The 9,632-nt window shown below is 39.2% G+C and overlaps 1 non-coding gene across 1 annotated transcript; it reads right to left on the reverse strand.

Annotated features, from left to right (window-relative positions):
- LOC114615084 lies at nucleotides 1-130 on the reverse strand. Its single transcript, XR_003710427.1, has one exon. It is a non-coding gene; the product is annotated as a small nucleolar RNA SNORA17 (small nucleolar RNA).
- Nucleotides 131-9,632: the final 9,502 nt, after the last annotated feature.

Here is a 9,632-nt window from a genome sequence, read left to right on the forward strand (position 1 = left end):
AATGTTGGGCTACTTAATCATTCAGTTGTTCACAGGTGACACTGGGCATAAAAGTAGCCTTTTGCCTCTCTGCCACCTACTGACAAACATAAGACACAGCAGCCACACCTGCAATGCCTCTAGGGGCAGTGGCTATACTACGAATGTGTGAGGATACTGAGTTCTCCAAATCCTAGCTATTTTAAAATGCTTTCTTCTGTGGTTATTTTTTTTTTTTGATAGTAGCCATCCTAATGAGGCAGTAATTCATTGGTTATGTTTTATGCTTCTCTCACAGTTGAAAAATTGATCCACCTCTTTTCTCTCTCCTGTATTGGCTACGTTGTATCTTTGTAGAAATCTTTATGTAAATCATTTGGGCATTTAGAAAGGTGGTTGGTTGCTTTCTGTGCTGAGTTACAGGAGTTGTTCAAACAGTTTGACAACGTTGCCTGCCTGAACTTGACCTTACCTTTCACTAATGTGCATCCTTCACACACCTCTGCAGCTTTACCCTACAGTGCAAATAGTTTATTTTGCAATTCAACTGAAAACCATATTTTCTGAGCACCCATTTCAAGTCTGACATTAGCAAAAACAATAGGATACTACAATGATGTAACACTGGCCAGGACCTCTGACCTCCTCTGGCAGATATTCTGTTTACAACACATGGGAAACACCAGCAAATAAAGGCAGGACTATGAAACACAACCAATGCCAAGAAGATAAAAATGTGACTAAGAAGAGGGAATATAAAGTGTTGATGGGAGGTAGAGATGGGAAAGGTGTCTTTGGGCCACATATGACTGAGGACCAAGGAGAAATGGGAGAAAAGGATGACAGCGTCTGAAGGAAAATCTCATAAATAGCAGGAGTACAAGGCAGGTCTCTCTGGGTCCAGGCAATGATTGCTCTTATAGTTGCCAGTAATGGTTATTTTCCTTCCAATGTCCTATGCAGCTTTAAATTTTTAATGTTTAATTTTGAGATAATTATAGACTGATATGCCGTTGTGAGGAATACCAGAATCAGCTTAGTTTCTTCCATGGCAACACCTTGAAAAGCCTAGCTAATGTCATCACCATGACGGGACCAATGCTGTCTCCCCCAGCCTCACTCTTCCCCACCTCCACCCTCCTGGGTCATTAGTCAATTTGCTCTACATTTCTATATCCCCAGCCTTTCAGAAAGGTTTTATAAACAGAGTCCTGGAGTTAAGACTCTGGCATTGGAATGATTCATCTCTTCCTACTTTATCCAGGTTGCAGAATGTTGTTCTATTTCTTTGATTGAGTAGCAGTTTACACTACATAGCTACCACTGTTTTGGTTCACTGTTCACTCATGGAAGGACGATGAAGCTGTTACTACTTTCAGGATATTATGTAAAAAGCTGATGCAAATAGCCCTGTGCAGTTTAATGTGTGAACTTTTAGTTTCTCGGGGACAGATGGCCTGCCTGCAGTGCAGTTGCTGAGTCTTATTGCAGCGGTTTGTATGGTTTTGCAGTAGTCTGGATACACCTGACTTTCTTGGAACACTTACACTGCCAGCAGCAGTGTGAGTCATGTGTTCCCATGCATCCCTGCCTGGTTGTGGCATTAGTATTTTTTCAGCCATCTTTATAGGCCAGCAGTGGTGCTTCATTCTAGTGTTAGTATCCGTTTCCCTAATGACTAATTATACTGAAGATGGTTCTCCATTACACATCTCTGTGATAGGAACTTTTTGGGTCTTTATTCTATTTTCTAATTAGATTAAAAAATCCTGTTGACTTTTGAAAGTACTTAATCTAGTCTAGTTACGTCTTTGCTGGATGTTTTATAAATATCTCTCCCATGGTGCATCTTGCCTTCTTATCTTCCTGGGGATCTTCCATGAAGCAAAATATTCAGAATTTTGATTAGGTTCTACTTTTTAAATCCCCCTTTTATAAACTGCCCATTGTGCTTGGCTTTATTGTCAACTTGCCACAAATTAGAATTGCCTGAGTAGGGGCCTCACCTGAAGAAGAATCTTGGTAGTGTTGATTGATGTCGAAAGACACACAATTACTGTGCTTATGGGTGGCAACTTCTAGCACAGTACAGATAAAAGGGCATGACAGAAGGAGGATCATCTCACCTTGTGCTCCCTGGCCTTCCCTCTTGCTGCTGAGTTAATTTGTGCTGTTGCTAGGGCTGCTGATTCATTTGCTGATATGGTACCAGAGTTTCCAAGCTCTTGCTGAGAACTAGAAATCAGCAGATCTCCAGTAATCCTTTGGGCTACCAGCAACAGATGGGAGTGATGAGGTAACCAGCTTTGGTGACTATGCAATGCCAGTTGTAAGCCTCCCTCAGTGAGAGCTGGCCATTGTGGGACTATTCTACCTACTGTGAATCCTGTCCTCAAAAACAGAGTAACTACAATGTTCTCAGCTGACTTACTAAATTCTTATTTCTCTCTCTCTCTCTCTCCCTCTCCCTCTCTCTCTCTCTCTCTCTCTCTCTCTCTCTCTCTCTCATGTCTATCTATCTATCTATCTATCTATCTATCTATCTATCTATCTATCATCATATTTATTCCATCTTCCTATCGGTCTCTGTATAATATACTGTCCTTTGGTGTCAACTAAAAGACCATTTTGTATATTTATAAACACAATTGATTTTTAGATTATTTTCTAGAGGTTTTACAGTTGTATATTTCTCATTAATATTTGTTACCACTTCAAGGTTTTCTGTTTATAAAGTGTAAGGTCTAGGAATACATTCTTTCTGCCCCCCGACCCCTGCCAGGAATAGATGGATGTATAATTGTTCTAGGACCATTTATAGCAAAGGCTATCTTTCCATTCATTCAAATTGGTCAAACATCAGCATTGTCAAAATAATAGATAACTCTAGGCTTTAATGATGGGACTGCAATTAGAAGGACTCAGTGTTACCCTGGCATTGGGATAGTTCTTGACTTGAGTGGTGTTGAGTGAATGTTAACTTTACCCTCCATTTAAAAGTATATCTTACTTTTACATAACTTTTCTTTGAGTTGCACTTTAGTACCGAAGGCTGAAAACACAGTGCTTAGTGTGGGGGAATTTGAGGGTGGGAAAATGGGAGTGGGTAGGTGGGTGGGGGCACATCCTCATAGAAGTAAGAGGAGGGGGGATGAGATAGGGGTTCCCTGGGTGGGGGAAGTAGGGAAAGGAGATCACATCTGAAATGTGAATAAAATATCCAATAAAAAATATAAAAAATTGAAACACTAGTTATGATACATTTTTCCTATACATCAATAAGTCATGCACAACTCCTATAAATGTGCCACTTAACTTTGCTCCTATTGTGTCACTTAATGTGGGAAATTTTTAAAATATCACTTAATGTTGAAAAATTTTAAAAGTGAATGTATTGCTATAACATATATACCGGATATATCATACATAGCATTATATATTATAGACATAATAAAATGAATAAACTATTCTGCCATCATGAGGACCTATTTAAATCCCTGGAAGTCACAATGGAAGAAGAAACCCAAACATTGTCCTCTGATCTCTATGTTGCCCCTAACATGCCCACAAGTACACACTGATAACGGATAAGATATACCTTAAAAACAATTATTACATGCTCTGTTTTGTTTGAATCCACTTTGAGCTTTTCTATTCTGTTCCATTTTTCCTTTTCTATCTTTCTATGAACACCACAGAACCTTAAAAATTAAAGCTGTGTAATACCTCACAGATGAGACAAACTGATGCCTTCCACACCCCTTTTCTCTCATTCATGCATGTGTTTGGGACAAGGCTTTTCTATTTGGCCAAGGTTTGTTTCCAGATTGCTGAGTACCCAAGGCTGACTTCTGACTTACAGATATTCTCCTTTCTCAGTCTCTCAGGTGCTGAGGTTGCAGTATGCTTCATCACAAATAGCAAACTTAAGTTTCTAAAACTATATTAGATTAGTTTTCCTTCATTTGAGAAGGTCTACATTTCCTTGTCTTTCCCCAATCCCCAGGATATGTTTTACTTCCAAAAATCATACAATAAATGTTCTATATCATTGTACAGGCCATAAAATTTGGCAATTAAAGTTTGTAGTGCTTCAGAGCCCTATGCAGCTGGTATGGGTGAATTCAGGGTTAACAGAGCAACTGTGGCTTATATCCACTGGGCCAGTGCTCCTTCATCCCAGAGATGGCAGCATGAGGAAATATCTTGGCTCTCAACAGACTGCTTCTCCTGCTCTGTGCTCTCTGTACTCCACAGGATCTTCCACACCTCCAACTTCCCCAACTTCATGGTGTCTGTTTCACTTTTCTGCCACATTCCTGGATCTGTGGCTGGTCTTGCTACAGCAACTGATTTCTCAACAACCTCCTTCTTTCACATTCTATTTTCATGGCTGTTTGCTGTGCTTTTGGTTTTGCTTTATAACATGATGATTTTAACCAGCCACAGTAGTGTCAGCATGGATGTGATACTACCCCCTGGAGTATGAGTAACTTACCAGTGCCTACACCCCTGAAGACAATGACTTCCTCTCCTTCAGCAGCCAAACACAGTGGCTAACTTCCCTGGGTGGAGCAGACTCCACCCAGAGCCCCTCCCCAATCTATGACTGAATGTTTCCTGGTTCAGGCTTGTGTGCACCCTGTGTAGGCAATCACAGTTGCTGTGAGTTCATGAATGTCATGGCCATACCTTGCTAATACACAGTGCTTTATGACCTTCCTCCCTGTGGCTTAACATTTTTATTTTTTCTATCTCCTCTTCCACAATGTTCTTTGATCTTTGGCATAGGGATACATATGTCTTATTAAGTACTAAGTACCCAACAGTCACTTGTTCTTGGCATGTTGATTAGCTAGGAATCTCTGCCTTTACTTCTTTTATGACTGAGGACAGAACTAGCCTATGAGTTTAAACACAAATATTTGAGTCAGTCAGTTCTGTCTTAGTTAGGGTTTCATTTCTGTGAAGAGACACCGCAAACAAGGCAACTCTTAAGATACAAACTTTTAATTTGAGCTAGTTTTCAGTTTCAAAATTTTAGTCTATTATTATGATAGCAAGAAGCATGACAGCATGCAGGCAGACATGGTGCTGGAAGAGCTGAGACTTCTATGTCTTGATTCAAAGGCAGTCAGAAGGAGACCATCTTATGCAAGCAGTTGGGAGGAAGGTTTCTTCCACACTGAGTGGAGCTTGAACACTAGGAGTCCTGAAAGGCTTCCTACACAGTGACACACTTCCACAAACAAACAAGGCCACATCTAGTTCAACAAGGTCACACATCCTAATAGTACCCTTCCCATGGACTAAGTATATTCAAACCACCACAGATTCCATGCCAAATTATGTAACATAAAAGTAGCAGGTTCACCCATAGTTTTTATGGCCTCCTAAGCCATGGGACTTTGACAAGACATGAGCTCCCCCGTATGCAGCAAGATTCAGAAATAATAAAAAATCAGTTGGTTACCTCCTTAATAGTCATGACTTCATTGCACTAGAGACCTTGTCTTTATTCCTAAAGGATCTTTATATATATCAAGAGGATTTAGTGTTGATATATTCTTTTGATTATTTAAAAAATGTCCCATTTTCCTTCTGAGTCCCATGGTTTCTGATGAAGTATATACCAACATTCTCTGTTTCTTTCTGTTCAAGCCATGTATTGCTTCTCTTTCTCCACTTTCAAAATTTCATTACTGTTTTAGGGCTTCTATTGCTGTGATGAAGCATCATGACCAAAAGCAACCTGGGGAGGAATGGGTTTATTTCAGATTATAGTTCCACATCATAGTCTGTCATTGAGGGAAGTCAGGGCAGGAACTCAAACATGGAAGGAACTGGGATGCAGCTTTTTTTTTTTTTTTCTTTGTGGCTTTCCTGATCACTGGCCCTGGAGCAGTATCACCCACAGTGAGATTGTTCTTCCCACATCAATCTTGAAAGTGTACCAAAAGCTGTCCCATAGACCAATCTGTTGGGAACATTTTTAAAAGTTTTGGTTATTGTTTTATGAGACCCTTAGTCATACTTAATTTTTATTTTAGACAGTTTTCTCTAGCCTTCTACCATAGAGTAGAGAGGGCTTGTGATTATCAGCTCTGGGTATAAATCTAAACTAGCAGTTGAATTCTATTGACACTGGAGACATAATACATCCAACTGAGGGTGAGAATTCTGACTCTCAGATATGTCTTAAAAATATTTCCCTGGCTGAGATGTAGGGATGGTTCCACATATAAAAATCTGTCAATGTAATTTCCTATGTAAACAAACTGAAAAAACTCACATGATTATCTCATTAGATATTGAAAAAGACTTTGACAAAAATCCAACACTCCTTTATGATGAAAGTCTTAGAGATATCAGGGATACAAGGGATGTACCTAAATATAATAAAAGCAATATACTGCAAACCTATAGATAACACCAAATTAAATTCAGATAAACTCAAAGCAGTTTCACTAAAATACAGAACAAGGTTGTCCACTCTCAATAGCTCTGTAACTATTCAATGTAGTACTTGGAGTTCTAGCTAGAAGAGTAGGACAACAAAAGCAGATCAAGGGGGATCACTTTGGAAAGAAAGAAGTCAAAGTATCATTATTTACAGATGATATGATAGTATACATAAGTGACCCTAAAATTTCTACCAGAGAACTCCTACAGCTAAGTGTTCACTGAGCTGAACTCCTTCAGCAAAGTGGCTGTGTACAAGATTAACTAAACACGAAAAACAAAAAACAAAACAAAACAAAACAAAACAAAAATCCAGCCCTATATACAAATTACAAATGCACTGAGAAAGAAATCATGGAAACAACACCCTTCACCACAGCCAAAATAATATAAGATATCTTGAGGTAACTCAAATCAAACAATTAAATGACCTGTATGACAAGAACTTTAAGTCTTTGAAGAAACAAATTCGACAAGATATCAGAAGATGGAAATATCTCTTGTGCTCATAAATTTGTAGGATTAACATAGTATAAATGGCTTTTTTAAACAAAAGCAGTCTAAATTCAACGCAATCTTCATCAAAATTCCAACACAATTCTTTACAGACCGTTAAAGACTTGACTTCATATGAAGAAACGAAATCCCAGGATAGCTAAAACAGTTCTGTACAATTAAAGCACTTCTGGAGATATCATCATCTGTAATTTCAAGCTCTACTACAAAGAAACATTAATAAAAGCCACATGATATTGGCATAAAAACAGACAGTTTGATCAATGTAATAGAATTGAAGACCCACATGTAAATCTATACAGCAATGAAGACCTGATTTTTGACAAAGAATTCAAAATTATACCACAACAGATAGGAAAGCATCTTCAATAAGTTGTGTTGGTCTAATTGAATGTTAGCATGTAGAAGAATGTGAATAGATCCATATCTATCACCTCGCACAAAACTCAAATCCAAGTGGATCAAAGACCACAACATGAAACCAGATATACAGAACCTGACAGAAGACAGAGTGGGGAATAGCCTTGAATGTATGGGCACAGGAGACAAACCCTGAACAGAACACCAATGGCTCAGGCCATAAGATCAACAATTGATAAATGGGACCTCATGAAACTGAAAGATTTCTGTAAAGCAAAGGACATCATCAATAGAACAAAATGGCTGTCTACAGAAAGGGAAAAGATTTTTTTTTTTTACCAACTTCACATATGACAGAGGGATATATATATATATAAAGAAACTAGACATCATGAAACCAAATAATCCATTTTCTTCAAATGAGGCACAGATCTAAACAGATAATTCTCAACAGAGGTATCTCAAATGACCGAGATGTACTTAAAGAAATGTTCAACATCCTTAGCTATCAGAAAAAATGAAAATCAAAACAAGTCTGAGATTCCATTTTACACCTGTCACAATGGCTAAAATCAAAAATACAAATGCCAGCTCATGCTGCTGAGGATGTGGAGCAAGAGGAACACTCCACCATTGCTGATGGGAGTGCAAACTTGTACAACCACTTTGGAAATCAATCTGGTGGTTTCTCATAAAGTTGGGAATGAATCTACCTCAAGATCCAGCTATTCCACTCCTGAACATATACCTCAAAGACACTCCATCCTACCTTAAGAACATTTCTTCAGCTACATTTATAGAAGATTCATTCATAATAGCCAGAAACAACTTAGATTAGATATCTCTGAACTAAAAAAATGGCTAAAGAAAATGTGGTTCATTTACAAATTGGATTGGTAAAAAAATAACATCATGAATTTTGTAAGTAAATAGATGGAAGTAGAAAGGATCATCCTGAGTGAGGTAACCCAGATCCAGAAAGACAAATATAGTATGTACTCACTTATAAGTGGATAGTAGCTGTAAAGTAAAAGATAACCATGCTACAATACACAGACCAAGAGAAGCTAAGGAATGTGAAAGGCTCAGACAGGGGCACATAAATCTCCCTGGGAAGAGGAAATAGGAAATAGGAAGCATAGTGGGTGGATAGGGGTGAGGTGAGGTTTGGGGATGCAGACCAGAACAGGAGGGATCAGGTTGGGGGTGTGGAAGGAAAGAATTTGAGATAACTGGAATAAGGAGGCATGGATGAGCTAGAAAACTAGAGCAATGGAGATCCCTAGAAATCTATGAGGGTGACCCTACCTAAGTCTCTTAGCAACCAGGGATAAGGAGCCTGAAGTGACTGTCTCCTGTAACCAACCAAGACTTTCAATGGAGAGCTTTGGACACCAACCCAGCAACAAAATCTTTACATTTAAATTTGTTTTGCCTAAAAGATATGTCAAGGTAAAAGTGGTGCAGAAATTGTGAGAGTGGCCAAATAATGACTGGTCCAGCTTGAGACTCATGCCATGAGAGGGAGCCCACAACTGATACTTCCTGAAGGGCCAGGATCTAGAGCCTGGATAGTCCAGAGACCTAGGATTGAACCAAACAACTGGAAAAAAAGTCAATGAAATAATTCCTAATGATATTCTGCTATACTTATAAATTAGTGCCTAGCCCGATTGCCATCAGAGTCTTCATTAAGCAACTGATGGAAATAATGCCAAGACCGTAGCCAAACATTAGGGGAAGCTAGGATAATCTTGTGGAAGAGGGGGAGGAAGAATTGTAGGAGCCACAAGGGGTTCAAGGATACCACAAGAAAAGGCACAGAAACATAATCTGAGCTCATAGAGGCACACAAAGCCTGAACCACATGGAAGTCTGCATAGGACTGACCTATGCCCTCTCCATATAAGCTATGGTTGTATAGCTTGGTCTTTTTGCTGGACTCTAACCAGCAGGAGCAAGGAATGTCTCTCATTGTTTTGCTGGGCTTTTAAGACCCCTTTCCTCATACTAGGTTGCCTTGCCCAGCCTTGATATGAAGGCAGGTGCCTAGTCTTACTGAAATTTGATATGGCATGGCTGGTTGTGGGAGGCCTGCTCTTATCTGAAGAGAAATCCTAGAGGAGTAGATTGTGGGAGTGTCAAGAGGGGAGAGGAGGCTGGAACTGGGAGGAGATGATGGAGGGGACATTGTGATCTGGATGTAAAACAAACAACCAAACAACCAAGCAAACAAAATTTCTTTGGCTGAGAGAGAGATAGGGGAATCATTACAGGGAAAGCTAAGCAGAGTTCTGACTCTAGTAGGGCTACTT

This window comes from Grammomys surdaster, unplaced genomic scaffold (assembly GCF_004785775.1).
Source record: "Grammomys surdaster isolate TR1022 unplaced genomic scaffold, NIH_TR_1.0 126546, whole genome shotgun sequence".
Lineage (NCBI taxonomy): Eukaryota > Metazoa > Chordata > Mammalia > Rodentia > Muridae > Grammomys > Grammomys surdaster.